The sequence below is a fragment of the Electrona antarctica genome (assembly GCF_951216825.1).
Source record: "Electrona antarctica genome assembly, chromosome: 20".
Classification (NCBI taxonomy): Eukaryota; Metazoa; Chordata; class Actinopteri; order Myctophiformes; family Myctophidae; genus Electrona; species Electrona antarctica.
The window spans coordinates 18069004-18090784 of NC_136801.1; positions in this window are offsets into that span (position 1 = coordinate 18069004).

Below are 21781 nucleotides of genomic sequence, written 5' to 3' on the forward strand. Positions count from 1 at the left end.
TCCTCCGTGGGATGCCATCATTCTCCACCCCCCCATCGCCCATCCCCACCACCTAACTCTCCCTACCGTCTCCTCCCTACCTTCCCTCGTTGCTATAGCTTGCGTCTCGACCTGTCGGCTCTCATATCTCTGGCGGAGCGTCAGATGAGGCCGGCTGAACAGAGCATCGCAGGAGCGTGGCTCAAACTGCACATCCTTCCTCAGGCGGCACGCTGACGGCAGCAAATCACCGGCCTTCGTACACCTCAGCCCCTCCACCCTATTCATCCTTGCCGCAACCCCGTCACCCTAGTTACGCCCACAGCCTGTTTTCCTTTAACCACTTCACCTCTATACATTGTTGTATGTCAAATAGTGACAATATCAGGTCTACAAGCTGACGCGTTGCAGCGCATCACAACTGCTATTTTCACCTTGATATTTGCATATTTTCACAAAACTGTTATTCATGCAGTTACGCCATTCAAAAGCAAACAATAATGATGCATGCCATACCTGTAGGGGAAATTACACTATGCACACTTCAAAATGTATATCCATACCAAAGTGTGAGGTGAAGTAATAAAATTTGATCACAGCAACTTGATTTGTTTTGGTGAGACACATGTTCAAATGTCTAAGCATTTCTCTCCCGAGGGGGAAGGGTTATAGGAGGTCTTGCGGGAGGTGAGAGATAAGATGTGACAATATCCTGTTCTCAGGGAGTTGCAGATGATATGAGATGAGATAATTTCTGTATACAGTAACTCCTATTCTGGCTGTGCGAACTTTACAAGATGGAATCATAAGACAAACGGTCAAATTAAACAACAGATTTTTGGCTGCACCAAGCAATAATTTCAGAATGATCAAAAGACTATAGTTTTCAAAACTATAGTCAAAGTTATAATGTTACACATCAGGAATGTTCCCATAACCTCCCCTCCCTCCTCCCCCCTCATCTTTTTACTCATGAAGATCAAACGTGTCAAGATAAGGTACGGCTGTCCTCACTTTTGGGTCATGGCTGCAAAACTCAACACCATGCTCACACTTTAATACTCTCTTGTGCTTGAAGTAAGTGTGTGTGTGTGTGTGTGTGTGTGTGTGTGTGTGTGTGTGTGTGTGTGTGTGTGTGTGTGTGTGTGTGTGTGTGTGTGTGTGTGTGTGTGTGTGTGTGTGTGTGTGTGTGTGTGTGTGTGTGTGAAAACTTGTTTGTTAATGTGACTGCATATAGCCAACATTTAGTATCGACGGTAACACCTGTGAAGGAAGTAGGAAATGGGCCCGGAAGTACAAAGAGTTACCAAGGAGGTATATACACGTAACCAGTAAACACAATGCCCAGCCTTGAGTGGTAAAGAACAGAAAGAACACACTCGACTCTCACTCTCTCTCTCTCTGTCAATCTTTCACAACACAAAACAGCCTTTGTTTCGATGAATAGGGAAATAGTTTTATTTATGTTCACTACAGTTGGAGACTTATCATGCTAGTGAAAGTTTCTGTACATGGGAATAGCACCGCTCCTAACAGCGTTAGCGAGAAGTCTAACAAACAAACAAACACTCATGAACAGCCACCTCGTGAGAGATGCTTGCTCATTCTCTCCTCTTTCTCTAATGTGGCTGCCTGGCTGGCGTATGCTGGGCAAATGAGTATGCCTTCGCTGGCTTCAGTCCAGTCCCCCGACCCAAGTAGCCCGCCCCCAACACACACACACACACCACACAGTCTGCCAGTGGAAATGATCGTGCTCATTATGTTATTTAGCCCCTGGGTCAACTCGAACAACGGAATCTGTGGTTACACTGGCGTTCAGGGGGTAAATTCTTCCTCTGCCTGCGTGCGTGCGTGCGTGCGTGCGTGCGTGCGTGCGTGTGTGTGTGTGTACGTGCGCCTGCGCCTGTGCGTGTGTTTTTGTATAGGCTCCCTCTCCTGGGATGTCGTGCCATCTGGTACTGTCTGTGGCAGTTGAAATGGGTGGAGAGTGGGTATGCAGTATCAAAGGACGGCGTCCCATGGTCAATGGAGGGCGATTGGGGGGGTTGGGGGAGGGGGGTGGCAGGGGGGGTCCTGCAGGTGGCTATTCTGCCCGTCTCAGGAACGCGATGACTGGAGGCTGAATTAGCTGCACCAGCAGAGCTTAGACAGTCATCTGGACGCTGCAACATAATTGCCTGACAGGAGAGAGACGTCTACAGAGAGAGAGAGTGAGAGAGAATAATAGGTAGAAAAGTGGAGGAAAGGGCACGTAGAAAAAAACAAGATGAAGATTTTAGATTATTGAGAGGAGAGAGAGAGAGAGAGAGAGAGAGAGAGTAAAATGGGGGAAAGCATGCAGGAAAAGGGGAGGTACAGTTGGAGGCCATCGATATTGTCCTTTTCTTTTTGCTGAGGTTTGCGTGATCTGCGCAAAAGGACAGTTAACCCATTTTGGGCGGGAGCCCCTTTTGGTGTTTTAAACATTATGTTATAATTTAGCTATTGAAAAATAGCAGATCTACAAGCTCATAGCGCGCCACCGAGTGGCGCGCTACGAGCTTGTAGGTCTGCTATTTTTGAAAAATCGTGAAAATATTTATTTCAGAAAACTGGAGGATTTAGAAGGATTTTTTTTAATTTTGAGGTCAGGCCTAAATGGGTCAAATGATAAGGGACAATATCGGTGGCACCCAACTGTAGGAATCATGAACAGGAAGAGAGGAGAAACGAGAGAGGCAAACAGAATGTCGGAGGCAGTAAGATGATCAGAGAAGTATAGGGGGCAGTGAGAGAGGCTTGGGTGGGGTGGGTGGTGTACGTGCAAATGAGGGGACAGCTTCAGTATTGGATTTTCTTTTGTTTATTTTTTTTAATGTTTGTTTTTGTGGCTTTCGCCTTTATTTTTTCATTTTTTTATAGAGGGATAGATAGCAGGCTGACAGGAAATGGGGAGAGAGATGGGGGGGGGGGGGGGGGTGACACGCAGTAAAGTTGAACCCGCGGCACACTGCCAGACTGGACTATACCAGCCAATGTGCCTGGACCGCTGAGCCCACGGCCCAGGCCCAGTATTGGATTTTTGATATATTTCCCTTGTGTATATTTTTACATCCATTACCCAAAGTGCCCAGCTGATGCTCCACTGTCATACTGATGTTCAGTATTAAAAATACATTAATCTTAGACTTTATAGTGTTTAATTGCATTAGCTTAAAAAAAGAAAAAGAAAAAAAGATAAATAAAAAGCCCGGCAAAAGTAACATGGACCAATGCATTTGTTGTTGTAAACACAATAGAGTGAATGGTGTAAGAAGCGAGGCAGAATGAATGCCCTTTGTTCACTTTTTGTCTGAGAATTGAGTGAGAAGAATTCATGTGACACAGAGAGACATGAATCACACACACACGTCATGTAATTGATCTCGCCATAATCTCAGCTGTGCCCTCGCAGTACGACCCTCCCTAGAACCAATAACGGGCTCATCGAGGAGGATTTGAGCTTTCGTTGTGCCTTCCTCTTTGTTAAAGCAGAGCTACAACCATTATACTGTATGTATTAAAGCAAATTAGCAATAATACACAGCTTCAATAGCATCTCCAAACTACCCAACTTAAAACTGTAACTTCTTGAATGCATTATGGCATTCATAACTGCAACCAAGACTATTTTTTTAATGATCACCACTGCAACACATGTGTAAAATATGTGAAATATGTAACTTAAATCTTATAGGAAGTCAATGGGGGCTTGGATCAGGCTGAAACCTTGCCCGCATTTGGAGTTTGGAGTTAGAAGCGGTTGGATGGCACTTACACCCGCCTTCTAATGAGAGCGCAAAATCTGTCTTGGAAGAGCCACCCATCGACTAATCTAATATACGGCAACCTTCCCCGTGTTTCTTCACTAGTCCGATCCAGAAGAACACAGTTTGCCGGCCACTGCTACAGAGCTGACAATGAGGTTATATCTTCCCTTCTTCTCTGAAGTCCTGCCTCAAAGCAGACCAGAGGTAGAAAACTGTTGTTCCCTGATGTCATCGCTAGGAACACAGGCATCAGTAAGCAGGAACTGGGGATGGCAATGAAGGACCGGGAAGTCTGGCATATTGTGAAATCCACGATCTCGATCGCAGTCGAAAAATGATGATGATGATGATGTCTTATAACTGTATCATGTTATAAGCAGGTTAAAGTGCATTTTACACTTGGCCTCATCAGTCATTATAAGCATTACAACGTGTTTATCAATCTACATGTACACAGTCGTCCGTACTCTAGAGAGTCCCATTGCTAACCGGGTTAAAAGCAGAAGTCACATCAAGTCAATGTTATTTACAAAAGCAACCAGTTTTGACCACAGTGCTGTACAACAGCATGTGACTAATACCAGGGTACAACATGGTACTACCTTATTGTCCCCAATGTAAGACCACTCTAATTATAAGATGACCCCCATTTTTCAAGACTCATTTGTGTAAGATTGAATGTCAAATAGTCACCGATTATAATACAACCCTGTTTTTTAGGATATTTCCATTGGAGAAAAACGTAGTCTTATATTCAGGCCAATAGGGGTATATAACAGACAGTTAAAACATGAGAGATAAAACAGAATAACATGTAACCGATCACACAAAGAACAATTATGCTTGACTGTTTCTATAACTAAACTGTTATTTATAGAAGATACTGTGAAGTTGTGTATTTATGAGGTAGCTACTGATAAATGATGATGGTTTATATAATGTGCCAAACTTAGGCTATACGTACATTACATGTACTGTACGCAGATCAGATGCATTTCTGTATCATTCTATTAGCATGAATATACTGACGTCTTTGCTCTTGTTTTCTCTTTCTTGACTAATTAATAATTACCTACAGTATATTGCTACACTGTCTGAAGGAATGTGTGCACAAGATGTAACTAACTACAGCCACTTGAACCTTGAGAAGGGGCTGTGCACGGCGTGGAGAACGTTATACAAAGCTATACGTATAGGTTCAAAGGCCAGGGAGAAAAGCATGTGTTTTGAGCCTTGGGGCCCTATTATGCGTGTCTTAAGTACCAGGTCTTATGACTTAACTTAAGACCTGGAGGCGTGGTCAATGCTGTTTGGCCACTCAGAATAGCCAAATGGCATTGATCACGCCTCCAGGTCTTAAGTTAAGTAATAAGACCTGGTACTTAAGACATGCATAATAGGGCCCTTGATGTCCAGAGAAAGAGGCAGACCTAACAGGAAGATTGCTAACTATAGCACCCCTGTTGTCCTGTCACTGTGTGAGCTGAGATAGCAGCCTGCCGGAACATGTCTTTGGTCAGTCACCACCAGCTGCACCGTGTACAGTATGGAACGTGTCGAAAATCCGGCCGAAAACCTTGTATCTCCATATTTCAACTTTTAATGTCCCTTCGTCATACAAGAGGGACGCAGACGCACACAAATAGCAAACATTTTAAGCTTGCTATGTTTAAAAAGAAATTAAGGCTTTTGCACACCTACAAGTGACAGGTGCGTAGGAGAGGGACAACAAAGTGCCCGACGTCATGAAACAGAAAAAACACCCGCACACTGTCTTCAGTGTGCAGTGAAAAAAGCAAAAGTGGTTACGTGACGCTTCACCCGACAGCGATGGCAAATACTCAAACGTATTACTTAAGTAAACGTATCAGTACTGCAATGTAGAAATGGTAAACTATAGTCTATAATTACAAGTAAAGGTCTGGAATTCAACATTTAGGCGTACTTGAGTAAAAAAAGTACAATAGTATTGGTATCGATATGTACTTAAAGTACCAAGAGTAAAACTATTCATTATGCAGAATGTCCTATTTCAAGTTTTCGATCTTTTGTAAATAGCAACACGACGCATTGTGACTCTGAGCTTGTAGATCGGCTATTTTCAAAAGGCCAAAATGCACTGTAGGGTTGAAGTCGCATATACTGTAGGGTTGAAGTCGTCACTGGAAATACTCGAGTACAAATACCTCAAAATTGTACTGATAAGTACAGTAGTTAAGTAAATGTACTTACTTTCCACCACTGGCGATGACGGCATAATGCAGCACGAGCAAATGGATGTTTGGCCGAGAGGGAGCGCATCACTCATCCATCTCTGAGCTCTCTTCAGTTCCATCTGCTGCCTAAATTAACCATGCCAGTGTGGAAGGAAGCAGCCTCGCTGGAAATGACAATATGGTGAAAGATGCGCCTCTCTGAAAGGCATGTGCTCTACCCTCAACAGTGGGCCATGTATCAGCTGAAAAATGAACAGTGGTGGAAAAAAGTACTCACATATTGTTACTTTAAGTACAAGTGTCAATACTGCAATGTAGAAATACTCTGTTGCAAGTAAAAAGTCCGGAATTCAAAATACTTGAGTGAAAAACAAAAGTATTGGTATCTAAATGTACCATTCTGGGCGGGAATCCTTTTTGATGTTTTACCCCTTCAGGGCGGGAACCCCTTTTGGGGTTCTTGTTACTATGTACAGTAATACAGTATATTGGCAGCATAACATTTTTGTAATTTGTAATCCATTTAGGACTAATGGGATAAAGTATAAAGTACCAAAGCTAAAAGTACTCCTTATGCAGAATGTCCCATTTTAAGTTATCAAATGTATTACATTTTTTTATTGAAAATAGCAGATCTACAAGCCCACAGTGCATCACGACACATTGTGAAGATATTTTCAAATGGCCGAAATATGGCTGAAGTGATTAGATGTTTTGCAATCTGAGAATCCCATCGTCAAATATCCGGGAAAACAGCGGCCCCTGTTGTTCCTCGACGCGAGGCAACAGTCTGTCTTGAGAGACTAGATGTTTTGTAATAACAATCAAATAAATAAAAAAAGTAACTAGTAACTAAAGTTTGAACATAAAAGTAGTGGAGTAAAAGTACAATATTTGGATCCAAGATGTAGTGGAGTACTTAAGTATTGTAAATTGTAAATACTCAAGTAAAGTACAAATACCTCCAAAAAGTACAGTACTTAAGTAAATGTAATTAGTTACTTTCCAGGACTGAAAATGAACCGATTCCCTGAATGGGGCCTGTTCAAGGGGTAACATTATGCTTATCCAATGCTATACATGCATTTCATTAGCATGCATGGATTTTTATTAGATGAGACGTGTAGCATAAAGACATACATATGCATAAATGCCACATTAAATATTAATAATAGATCATATTAAATATCACTCACACACATCAGACATGTTGTCTGTGTTGCAAACTATTACATTAAGAGAGATATTGTGTGTCAACATGTCCTTCGGTGTAACAAAAGTGTTTTTGAAAATTAGAAATTCATGCTAAAAAGAGAAATGAACACATAAACACTGTGCGTGCGTTTGTGCGTTTGTGAACTGTGATTATGTGGAGGAATAATGCTAAACTTTTGACACAATGACATGCCTGGTGCTCAAGTGATGACATTTAAATGTGCTTTCACAGAGATTGCCTATAACGGAGGATTTGTCTGAGGAGACGCCAGAGAGGGTTTTAAATCGAAAGCATCTATTAAGAAGTCCACCCTTCTTGTCCCTCAGGATAGCATTTCCCCTTCCTCCATCTCCTCTGTTTGTTTCCACAAGTATATGGTCGACACGAAATGAGCAATGCATGCTTAAACAGACCAAACGGAAGGTAAATATATTTCCTTTAATGTTTTGGAGGGGTTCGAGCCAATCGATTTATCGATTTCATTAACACAAGTCGATTCAGATTAGGAGAAGTCGAAAGTTAAAAAAAAAAAAAAAGGTTTTCCCCATATCATATTTTTTGCTCTATGTGTGCGTGTGTACAGAATTCAAACTGTAGCATTGATTATTGTCACGGACAGAAGTCATTATTTCCCTTTGCATATGCACCTCCGTGCTGGAAATAAAACATCGGGCTTTCCGAGGCTACATCCGTGCTGACGCAATGACTGTCCTGTTTCTGGTTTAGCTTTACGCGCGGGGCACATCATATGAACCTCTCCGTCTCCGGTCACTGCGGGTTGTTGTTTATTTGCATGGCTCAGAAAAGAAGTAACAAACTAACATGAGAACGTTATCGAGTTGGAGGAGGAGGAGGAGGAGAAGGAGAAGGTTCACGTGGAAGGTAATGCAGATTGTATTCTGATGATGTGCCAAACTGCTGCTGGCTGCTGTGATGATAATATATAGACCTATGTCTTCTATATTGAAGACTGCCTATATTGAAGACTATATTTTGTATTGTGTTCTCGGGCCGCTGTGCTGCGAGCTGCTGCTGGCGCTGTGTGCCAATGATGCCCCCTCTCCTGTTGTGTTCTCTTTTCTGGTCTGTGTACCAGTGTGCGACGCACACACTGTTTAGTATTTACTATTATAGTTTTATGTTTTGATAATCAGCGCTTTGCCATATAGATGATACATACACTGTGCCATATTGGAGAGGCCACTGTGTGTGTGCGCAGTGCTTTGTTTGACATTCTCCGTATTTGAGCGTGCGCACCTCCACCCGACTCAACTTCGACTTTACTGTCTGACAAGTCGACTTGGAAAAATGTGAAGTCGTTAATGCCCTAGTACCTATCTCTGTGTATCTCTGTCTCTGTCTTCTGATTACTGCGTTGTCTCGAGGGGGGAAGCCACACAATACTGCACTTACACTTCAATTCACACTTTCAATCCCTACTGCCTTCATGACCCCCAACCTCAAAATGAACAACCTAGCTTTTCTGTCACCACATTGTAATTGTGTGATCTTGGCTCTTACATGGATTTGCTTTTATTGGAGATGCAATGCATATGGCAAAACTGGTGTGGAGTTGCGAGGCTCCATCGCTGGAACCCCTGGGCAGGAAGATCCCTGTAGCGCTGCACCACTCAGCACCCCTGACCGTGCTGCAATAAAACCCGTCAGCTCGTCTGCACTGCGGGGCACTGCGAATGAAGCATCGGAGTCGGAAAAGCAAAAAGACTGGGATCTTTAAATTATGTATTGAACTGATAGGGCATGGTATCACATTTTTGACAGATATTTCAGCCATGCAAAGGGCTCATCAATTATGAATAATCAGCGGATATCTTCTTGACAGGGGCTGGGGATGATACTCATTGCCGCCTGTCATGTGGAAAACGTGTATGTCCCGAATATCATGCTTTTCAGGAAATGGAAAAAATAATCTGTGTTCCAATAGACCCAATGTAGTTATTATTTAGTCATGACACCCCTGCACTGTACTTGTCTCCACCAGGCTGGATGGAATTAAGTCCTCTGGATTTTTGTGCAATCCTGATAATTCTGTACTGCACTTTTGTGAATTGTATCTTCAATAAAAAAAATCAAATAAAATCATGGTCGAAGCCTAGAGAATATGTTTCCGCTCCTTTCCTTCCATCGGTGTGTCCATCCGCCCATGTTTCCGCAGAATCCGCACAAATCTTCACCTTTACTTTGAAACAAACGGGTTCCCAGATTAGTAAACAACTAATCTCTGGCACAATTGGACCGATCGGCGTGACACTTTGCATGCACACTCCCTGGTGGCCAAGGAAGTCTGTTATAGCTCCAACAGGAGGCAGATTATTGCAAATACGTTTTCTGATATTCCTCCTAAAAGACCTATCCATCAGATTGGCTAAGATTGGCTTCCAACGATTGCAGAAGTGGCCCATTTTGCACAAAATGCCACAAATCATAAAATCACTTTGCAAGCGTATTATATACATATATTTTGTGTTTTCTTCAAAACAAAGCAATTTGATATCTCTTGAGTTCCATTTGCAATTACATGTACTGTATGAAATGAATTCCCATCTTATTTAAAGGAAATCATCCTACAGTATGCATGTGCGTATGTGTATGAATGTATGGTGAGCATGATGTGCTTTGGCCCACGCTTTGACTTTTATGATTGTTTTGTAGCAAAAAGTTTGCTACACATGACCCACATATGGGTCATGTGATAAAAATGTATAGGCCTACCATAAGTCAGATTCTTCAGATATCAATTTAGGCATTTAGCAGACGCTCTTAATCCAGAGCGATTTACATTAAGCAATAACAAAAAAGCATGGCAATACATCACATACATAAAAAGTAGTTATCATGAAACATGCGTAAGTTAAGAACGTAACAGTGGAGTATCTATATAATGAAACTATACTATACTATACTATACTATACTATACTATACTATACTATACTATACTATACTATACATATGTACTATAAAGTGCTATGACTACATAAAATGCAATTCTAGTGCTGTCTACGTAACATGCTATATGTCTGTATAAAATGCTATCTAAGTCTACATAAAGTGCTACCTATTGGCTATGACACAGTGGGTTACAACTGCCTTCCAAGGTTTGCGGGCCCTGAGTAGGCAACCCAACCTGGCAGAGACCTGTGCTCATAGGAGCACAAACATGTTTCTACTTGTTAGTAATTTCCATTGGTTAAATATTTATAACAGACAGACATAACCACTTTACCATCCCTATCTTGAGCATGTCATTATAGGCTTTCAATGTTTTTAATTATTTAATCAAGAATAGTGGAAATGATAATAGTGGCCAGCCGGGGCGCCTGATGGAGGGGAAAGGAACTGGTTGGAATAACGTGTTCCTTCCACGCGCTATGTCCGGCCAGGGAAACTCCCCCCTGTCAGCAGGTGAAAAGAAGCGGATTGGACTCCTCATGCATTGAAGGAAGCATGAGGTCAGTTCTTGCCCTCTCTAGGTTGGCAGAGGGAGTGGTTTTTTCACACTGGTGGAAATATGGGTTACAAAATCATGGGATAAAAATGTAGAAATAATAAATAAATAAAGGATAGTGGAAATGGCTGATCAAAGTATAGTATAGTAGGGCATTCATTTGCATTAAAAAAGACAAAACAAATATGAAATGTGGCGATACAAGGTTTCTGCAAGCTAAAGGCACGTCTTTCGTGGTAATGACCTCACTCCAAATGCCCCGTCCTCATTTTCTCCCGCTGGTCGAGGCTGTACTGCTGAATAATGAGCTGCTGGTGAGTCACACTGCCACGGAGACGCAACTCAATTACCACAGCGACCCACAAACATGGGGGAGTGGAGTTGTATGTGAGTGCGTTTTAAGATCCCGTGGAAGTGGAAAGCATAATGGGGCTTGTATATCTGAGTAGATCTGAGCTTGAACATGCTTGCAGCCTGCAATCAAACTCAATCCGTTCTCCGTCAGAGCGAAGCATTGTCCTATCAGAGTCGAGTTCGGTAAATGCGCATTTGCAGGCTAGATGTACAGTGGGGCGGCGGTGGCTCAGGGGTAGAGTGCCTGGATGGCAACCACAAGGTCGCCAGTTCGAACCCGGGCTCCCCCAGAGTTAGTGTCGAAGTGTCCTTGAGCAAGACACTGAACCCCTAATTGCTCCCGATGTGCTGGTTGGTGCCTTGCATGGTTTCCGTTGCCATCGGTGTATGAATGTGTGTGTGAATGGGTGAATGTAATGCACAATCTCTGTAAAGCGCCTTGGATAAAGGCGCTATATAAATGCACCATTTACCAGTACAATACATACTTGCTTACGTCGGGCACTTTTATGTTTTTTTGTTGTTGTTGTTGTTTTTTCTAATTAGCCAAGAAGGCAGAGGTTGTCTTTTTAAGTTGCAGTATGTATACAGCCAGAAGCAACATTCATCAGAAGCATAAAACACCTACACAGACGTATACAGTAACCGTACACATACAGTATAAGTGAAAAACAATCATAAAGGTCAAAGCGTGGGCCAAAGCACATCATGCTCACCATACATTCATACACATACGCACATGCATACTGTAGAGGATGATTTCCTTTAAACAAGATGGGAATTCACTTCATACAGTACATGTATGCACGCACACACCCGGTGTGAGTGGTAGGTGTTGATGAATTCATGACATAAAAGTAACGAGATCTGCCCACTTCCCACCAATGAAATAATAAGCATGCCATGCCTGATGCCTTAATTAACTCAGCAGAAGGAAAAGCATAATAACTAAGCCAGTATATATTACATCTGCAGGGAAAGCCAACACAAACCCCCCATTCACCACCGCCACCGCCATGCAGGTCCTGGTGCCAGGGCTTAATTTGTGCTGGAGCTGGCCGGAGCTTGGCTCTGGTACCTGCCTGCTGCACTGCCTGAAGGTCTTCCGTCTCCTCAAATGCACATGCAACACAATAGTGCTGCAAATGAAATATGCCATATTCAAAGGAATATTCGAATATCAAATATTTAAGAATAATCGACTAAAGAATTACGGTTAAAAAAAGAAAAGAAAAGAAATGCTGTGCGAGTTCTCGCGAGACTCTGGGCCATGTAACGTTAAACGACGGCTGGTCTCACGAGATCACAGAACCGTCAGTCAGGGGCAGAAGGCAGGATAAGTCTCCCCTCAAGCTTTACTTAATCGTACGACGGTGCCGCATGTAAACGTGAGCCGAAAGTCTACAATGCGTCGTTGATGCAACGTGTTGTAGATTTGTTAAGAACATTTGAGCGAGAAATAGACGATACATTATCCCTTACATTAGTGAAATTCCGCTAATAGGCTCTATGCACAGCAGCCATGTTGTAAAGAAATCGGGCCTCTTCCTTATACTTCCTTCACAGATGATCTTTCCAATTATACTAATTAAGGCTTAAGGCTTCCATTTAGAGTATAGCACAGTGGTTCTCAACCTTTTAATTCCAAGCACCCTCATAGTGTACAAATGAAACCAAATGGACCTCAAATGGAACATGGAACATTACACACCCGTATAGGAGGCCATCTCAATCCTGAGTATTTATGTATTTATATGTATTTATATATATATATATATATATATATATATATATATATATATATATATATATACATTGCCATTATCCTGCTTTATTTGGACATAAAAGTGCCTAGCTGTCTTCCTGTCTCTTGAGTGGTTGCATTTGAGTTCAGAACACAACTCAGTCTTAACAGGAGTACTTCAGCAACAGGGGATTTGATTGTATTTGTACACAGAACAGTTGGCCACACTCATCTACATTACATTGTTAGGCAAAAAGCAATGACCTCCACCAATGTCCTTAAATTACAAAGCGGGCATTGATTCCGTCTAGCTGGGGAGGCTATGGGCTGTACTGCAAGGGGGTACTTTATTGTAATGGTTTATCTTGATACAGTGTGGTGTGATGCTAAAGCTGCAGTCCAAATCTAGCAAAGGTGTGGAAAGGGGACAGAAAAGGGAGTGACAATGAGGGCATTCATCAAAGCCAGGATGTGGTGTCAATAAGCAATAGGAACATGTGTTTTTTGCTTGAGGCCTGGCTTTGCCCATCACGGGTGAGGGAGTGATTTTAATTAACTCTATTTTGGGCCTTTTTTTTTTGTCTACAATATCTTTGGCTCTTGTTCCCCTTCACTCCCCTCGTCTTTCACCCGCCCCCTCTCTCCTTGTCTGATATTAAACAGTTTTGGGCACCGGTTGCCTGATGATGGTAATTCGAAGGTTGAAGCCAAGTAAGGGCCATTTGAATCATTTGATTATGGTACTTTTTTTATTTGCAAAGCTCTTAATCCTACGGCGACTGCATGGGGAATTACAATGAGTCAACTGGGGTTGTTGTGCTTAGTGATAACAGCAAGAGAGAGAGAGAGAGAAGAGGCGGAAGAGAGGTACAAGCCAAAGAGGCATTCAGATTTTTGTTTTGTCTTCTTTTTGTTTGAAAGAAATGTCTCCAATGCCGACAGCAGATAACCATACTCGCGCACACACTCACGCACGCACACACACAAAGACACACAAGCATGCACGTGCGCACACACATACGCTGGGAAAGAAACACCTCAATAGCTGCACTAAAACACCTCTCGATAGCTAATAGCTACACAGTCAAATCCAGGCTGTTAATTTAACTTTTGTGGCTCCATTTTCATATCAGTAAAATCAACACACATATTTTAGGGTGTAGTGATACTCTAACTGCATGTGACACTACACACATGCACACTGAGAGTAGGACACACCCTTTTCCACCAACCATAAGAACTTTGGTTCTATAGAACTGGATCCGTTCCAGATCCTTGGAACCTTGGTGCTTTCATGGAACCGGCAGCCCACAAACCGGCCTGCGTTTCCACCAGTTTAAAGCACCATTGTAATTAGGAGCAGGAGTCCCCGGTCGCCCCAGGTTTGATTCCAGGCGTGGCCAGAATATGACCGGTCGAAGTGTCCATTTCCCTGTCTATGACGTCTTTGACGTCTTTTTTGACAATGGCGTTTTGGCATATTTTTTTGGTGTATATGAATCCAGAATAGCCTCTTTTATATTTACCATATTAGTAGCGTTCCCGGTCGCTAGGCAACGCTCAGCTCGGTGTATTTGCTTGTAGCAAGGTGGCCGCTGCATAGACTGCTGTAAAGGCCGCGATCGTTAGCAGCGTTTTTCTCAGAATTGAGGCTCAGATTGAAGTGATTGAACAGAACGTTGATGTTAGGAGCTCATTAAAAAAATCAACGCTATATTGCGGTTACAATATTAACACTTCTGATGAAAGTGAAAGTATCGATCGGCAGATTAGTAACGGCCGATCTTTACTTCCGGTTCATTCGGGTGAATTGCAGGGTTTTCAAAATAAAAGACACCGTGCATCCTGTTTGTAAGTGAAGAGACAGTGTGTTAACGGAGGAAATTCAGTCGACAATGGTATAGTTACAGTTTCACTTTTCTTTTCCTTTGTTTTAATGCTGACTTTTCGCTTGCTTTTTCCATTGTTTATATCACATCTGCATCTTAGAATAGTGACACGCCCACTTTGGTTCCCAGTTCAGGGCAAGAAATGTATTTTTTTGGTTCTGAACCAATTAATTTTCAGCAGAAACACTCTGAACTGGTTCAAAATTAGGCGGGGGAAAAAGAACGGAGCCGGTTCCACCCTGCGTGGTGGAAAAGGGGCCACAGATATATGCACAACTGCACACACAAGCACATGCGGCACTATGTCAATTAACGTTTGCAATTGTAATTGCCATAGTCTAATTCATTTGAACACTATGAAAAGGGGACACACTTTACTTGTCTTTGAGTGCACCCATCCACTCCCACGTGCACTCACTCACGGCTACACGCACCCCCTGTTGCAAGGGTGAGCTCTTTGGGCTGCTATTTTCAACCAAACCGTAATGGCCCCCAGCTGTTTCACATGTGTACAGTGATAACTCATAGGCAATTAATGAGACAATGTGACCCCAGCAGATACTGGAATATAGCTTCAGTCTCATCAGTAATCTGCTTTTCAACATTGCCTCAGAGAGTGAGAAGCCGAGCCTTCTATCACACATTGGGTTCCCAGATTTCTACTCTTGAGCATATCGCCACAAAGGCAGAAAGTACTCACAAAGGGGAGAGGGGGCAAGAGAGAGAGAGAGAAAAATACCCATGCTATTTCAGTGTGAAATTAGGTTTTCTTAGTGGTACTGACTGCTCTCCTTTAGGAGGTTGAATTGGAGCAGGCCTGGGGGCTATGGGGAAATGATAGGAGGTATTGAATGACCCAGTGGAAGTATGTTAGTCTTTCACTGAAACCATCCCTCCAGTTCTGTGTTTTAAGCTGTTCCAACTCATTTTTTTCCAGCTGGGTGGCTGGGTGGGTCTGAAGTAGAGGTCTTCGGGCTTACCCGAGCTCCGAAAATACCCGGGGGCTGAACCGACCCGTAGCCGATCCCGGTTCCGTTTACTAGAAGTCACTCCCGGGTACGTTCGGAGCGGATCCTGTGTGTCTCGGTGCTCGGGTAATGACTAAAACCCCGAGTGGACCCGGTGATTGGCTGTCCCAGCTGTCAATCACCCCTCTTATCTTTTTTCCTCCTCAAGCCATGCAGTGCGAGCCTGCGTGGCGTGTGTGCCCTGGTCATGTGACTTTAGTGAGGAAGTATAGGCGCTTCTTACAAAATGACAACAAAAGACGTCACGTCAGGGAAGTTATATTTATATATCATAGGATATATATTGTTGATATTAACATTAAGGTAACGCTTTGGTTAATGGTTCAAATTTGGTAAAGCAATCGAGTTGTCATATAGCGTGTTGAACTTTATATATATAAACTTTATTACAGGCTCGTGGCCCACAAGGTAAGACAGTACATCACATATACGAAGAAAAAAAATACAGTACATTTACCCAGCCCCACAGGTTACTACTCTAGGCGAGGCACTCATGCCAGTGTCCTCTGATGGTAGAAGTGTACCTTACAGAACTACGGCCTGGGTCTGTCATCTGTCCAATGAGTCCATTCAGTGAGCGATCCAGCCTGCTCATGAATTTGAATGTCAGGTTCCTCAACAGAGCCATGAATGTAGTGACACCCAATGAACAGAAAAGCCCACTGGCTCTAGTGCTCCTGGGTTTTTTTAACAGGATTCGAAGACAGTCATTATAGGCTACTTGCAGCTTGCGTAAGCTCTCCTTATACTTCACCCACAGTGGAGCTGTATAGAGAGGGGTGCAATATGCTCTAAAGAGGTTTACCTTAACATCCGTAGTACAATGGTGAAATCTACGGACCAACATGTTGGCTTGTATGTAATCTTGGACACACCCATAATTTGACAGATGAAAGGCAGGAAACTTAAGTTCCAGATCTTCTTTAGTTACATATAGTATACCATGCTCTTCTTAGCATTATACTGAATATCAAAGTCAAAACCATAATTTGTACATATATTGAGTAGCTGTTGGAACCCACTGCTACTAGGGGAAAGTATGGCAAGGTCATCCGCGTACATAAAATGATTAATTAGGCTATCACCAATCATACAACCAGTTCTGCACCCTCCCAGCTGCATTGACAGGCCGTCCTTATATAAATTGAAGAGGGCTGGGGATAAAATGTGGATGGATGATGTGCTCCCCCATTTTACCTGCATTTTCTGGTTAGCATACCAGTAAACAAGAATGCGTATTAAGCAGCTTGGCACACCCCTAATCTTGAGCTTATTAAAAAGCTTGTAGTGATGAATTCTGTCAAAAGCTCTCGACGCATCAATAAAACCAACCAGCATAGTAGAGCCCTGCCTTCTATAGGTCTCCACTGCTTCTTTCAGTCCAACCGTCCAAGCTGTAACATTTTTAAGAGCCTAGGGGCCCTATTTTGCGTGTCTTAAGTACCAGGTCTTATGACTTAACTTAAGACCTGGAGGCGTGGTCAATGCTGTTTGGCCACTCAGAATAGCCAAATGGCATTGATCACGCCTCCAGGTCTTAAATTAAGTAATAAGACCTGGTACTTAAGACACGCATAATAGGGCCCTAGATGTTAACTAATCCATATCATAGCCGCTAACAAACCTGTACCTAAATATCCTTTATTAATCCTGTATCTATGCAAGGAAAGTTGAATGAGAACATGTACAGAATATGAATTCAAACTCATACAGTATACATATGCTATTAAAGTAGGCTCTGTGCTCCAGTACAACTACAGCCTTAGGCGCCTGACACATATAAGAAAGAGACAGCTGTCTCCTCTGTGTCTCCTGTGTCTTCTGTGTGTCGCACGGCTCGCAATGCATTTTCAATGGGAGTCACGTGGTTTGACGAGACAAGCTTGCTCCCTGCTTGGACCATGGAGGGAGGAGGACGGAAGACAGCCAGGGAGCAAGCTTGTCTCGTCAAACCACGTGACTCCCATTGAAAATGCATTGCGAGCCATGCGACACACAGAAGACAAAGGAGACAGCTGTCTTTCAGGTGTGTCAAGCGCCTTAAAGCAAGAAACAATTAACGCAGGTGTGCCTTGCAGTTAGCACACACGACTTGGCTCATATGTATGTTATTGGACCAAGAAATTCTTGATCAGCCTCGGTGATGAGGACCAATATGAAATATTCATTGGAGTCCTGCAGAACGAATGCTGGTGAAAACGAGGAAAAGCTAATAACATTGAAACTCGATTAATTTGGCATGAACACTTTGCTTTTCCAAATAATTCACAATTACAATCGGCGTGAGTGTTTATTTCCTGCAGCGACTATAAGACAGACGTGGAACTGTCTCTGTAAATTGTGTGACACAACCCCAGCCCTCCACTGGCTAAGTCTAACAAACCGTAAAACAACAGTACAAACTGCAAATACTACTTGACTTGTGTCTGATGCACGCGCACGTATACGCACGCACGCACGCACACACACACACACACACACACACACACACACACACACACACACACACACACACACACACACACACACACTCTAATTAGGGAATAAAAACAACTCCCCACAAGCACTGAATCTCATGGGCGTCATGCCATGTAAAGTGATAATTCTATCATTGTACATGTAAAATAACTGGTGCCTTTTATAGAAACACATTGCTTGTGGTGGTGACAGAGAGCTCTTGCATCGGCTGAGCAGCTGGTCACGCATTCAGAATGTGGCCTGCCACACTCACTCACACGCACGTGCACACACACACACACACACGCACACGCACACGCACACGCAATGGAAAAGTTCTAACTGCACTCACGTGTAAAAAATGCACCATCAAACTTTCAGATGCTGTTTTTCTCCCAGTGTGGAGGAAGAATGATTAGGATTTTTATTGTGATCTCTCACCCTTGAAATATATAATCCTTGGTTTCTATTGTGTTTGAACAATAATAGCAATTCAAATCAGTTGTCCTCAAAACCACACCTCCAGTCGCTGTCCTCAAAACCACACCTCCAGTCGCTGTCCTAAGAACACAGGGAGCGTTCATGATCACGGCAGCAGAGCCTCTTTGTGCACGACTGCACGCGCACCTGCAACCCATCTAGTATAATTTATGCTTCGTCCCGCGATGGTGTCGCGCACGCAGACCTCTACGCAACAGTTGCATCTGCGATGCGATGTGAGCTTGTATATCAGCTGTTCTCTGTGAGCAATACTGTGTGGGCTTTGTATAAGTATAATGTCTCCTAGGCTGCATCTCACTAGCCAACACACAAGAGGAGGTTGAATGGACTGAAACCAGCGCTCCCCAAAACAACAGGTTTGGAGATCTGTTGGGAATTGATTACATGAAACAGTCACCCGTGCGCCCAGTCCCAATGTTTGTAAACAAATAATTGGTCTATATATCCAGCTTTTAATGTATGCTCAGTTTGTTCACAAACTTTGTCCTACACAAACATTAAATTCCCATTAACAATGAATGGACAGTTTTACGTCATAGTGTCTGAGCAAATAGAACGCCCCTCACTTCACACCTCTGTGATTTTTGAGGGGCGCTAGCCCCTCCTATACACAGGTTTAATGTTTGTCTTTAGTTCAAAGTTTGTTTAGTAAACGCATTGACAATGAAGGGAATATTTACATCATAATGTGTTGTTTACGTCATATTGTCTATTTATTGTTAATGGCATTTAATGTTTGTGTTGGCACCGTTTGTTTTACATCACCATTACATCACCCAATCAACATGAGTTAGACTTTAATATATTAGTGCCCCTCACTTCACACGGGTGAGGGGCTGGTTGGGTGGCTGGGTGTGTCTGAGCACGAAAACAGCATGGTTGTTTTTCACCACATGTGCGCAACCTAACACACACGCACATATTAACTGTATATATGGTGATTTCGGGTGTGCCAGTACAGTACAGTACAGTGACAGTACAGTACAGTCACTGTACCCCCCCCCCCCCCCCCCCCCCCCCCCGGAACCCCACACGGAGTTGCACCACTCACTTCACACAGGTGTGATTTTACTCTTACATTGAATATTTGAAAACCTGCATACCAGCGACACCATCAATGGAGAATTCAAGCTACTGTAATAGAAATGGCAGGCTTTCTATTCCTGGAAAAGTAGCACTTAGCAGTACCTATTCCTTTTAGGTGAGGGCATATATGAAAAAAAGGCACCTTACCCTAGAAAAATTGCAACAGAAGGTTTTTTTTTTGTGTAGTATTAGGTGTCCTTAATAACATACTAAAAGTTTACCAAAGTTTGACCATGCGAAAGGTGTCATTTTCAAGATGGCCGCCGCCAGTTCTTAAAAGACCATTACTCATCCATTATTCATCCTAGACAAGTAATTTTGGTGTCTAACCCTATGTTTTAGTTATGTAGGAATCCAATTAGCTTATATAAATTAGAGTTATGATTATAATAACTAGTGTATTTTAAGGTGGTTATAAGTGGTTTTAAAGGTTCAAAATGAACGCTTTCCACTATTTCATGGTTTCTGACCATGGAATACCTATTTTTATTATTGGGTGTGTCTGGACCCTTATTTACAAGATGGTGGCTACCCGAAATAGTGCTTTACCATGATTTCTACCATGATTGTTGACTGTTTTGGCAAACACAAGCAATATTAATCCATTGGCTAAGATTCATGGCACAGAAGGAACATATTTTCTTGAGCTTGCATATTGTCAAAATGGCTGCAAACATGAAAAAGAAAAGAGACATTACATTTCCTGTCAGATCCTATTACCCAGGGGGGCAAACCACCCTTTTTTGGATACCTACCTACCCCTTTTTTGCCATAACATCAAAGGTTGTCCACCAGAAATATCTATGACCCAATAGAATCACAACCTATATGGACACACCGGTCAATTTCTTTGCTGGAAATCCAATATGGCCACCACAATATTAACCCCCTTTAGCCTATAATGCGGGTGAATAGGGCAACATTTTTAACTGAGGGATATTTCCACGAAACTTCACAGGTTGATCAATGATATGAATACCATAATGGTTTGTATTGGAAGTTTCCATGATATCCAATATGGCCACCACAATACTAGCACCCAGAAAATAGGTTTGGCTCTAAATTCTGAACCAGATGAGCTATAAATACAAACTCATGGTTTCTAACCACGAGAGATATATACTGTAAATATTTTAGCCATAATTTCCCTCTAGTATTATTGTTCTGGGGTGTTTCTTTGCAGAAAGACATCCCTCTGGCTGTATTTTGGTTTTGTTCTACTGTTTCTGTTGGCATTTCCTCTGTTTATGTTGACAATCATCCCTGGCAGGGACGTGCATCGCCAAGCCGGACATCCCTTCACTGAGTATGGATGGTCTCTCAGTGATGGTCCCCTGTCCATCTAGAGCCAGCCTGGCCTATGCCAGAAAATCTGTTCATGTGCCAGGGACTGGAGACAAGATGCAGCAGGAGCTTCACTCCATTCCTGACTGGGGATGCATCACTATTATCTTGGACTCTGGCTGGCATCCTGTCATGAAAGGACGCGATGAGAGAGATCAATGTCCCTGGACAGCCAAACTTGCCAGGGATCTGCCACAGGCCCTCACGATTGACTGTGTGAAAGGCCTTGGTGAGGTCGACAAACACCATATAGAGACCCTTCTGCTCTCTGCACTTTTCTTGCAGCTGGCAAATGGAAAAGATCATGTTACAGGTACCTCTGCCTCCGTGGAAACCACATTGGGATCCAGGGACAACATTCTCAGCATGGCTGATTAGCCGGTTGAGGATGATTCTTGCTAAGATCTTTACTGTGATGTTCAGGACTCAGGAGGGCTATACCATGATGGTTATCGCAGTATGCCCTGTCCCCTTTCCTCTTGTAAACATGCACTATGGATGCGTCCTTGAAGTCTGGAGGGACTTCCCCCTATCCAGATTACCTGGTACAGGTGCCATGCCTCCATTCTTGTAGATGTCTGCAGGCAACCCATCACCTCCTGGTGCCTTTCCAGAAGTGGGTTGTTGGAGTGCTTTCACTGTCTCTGCACTGGTGGGGGGGGTCAGCCAGATCAGCTTTGATTGGCAGCTGGGGTATCGTGGCAATATC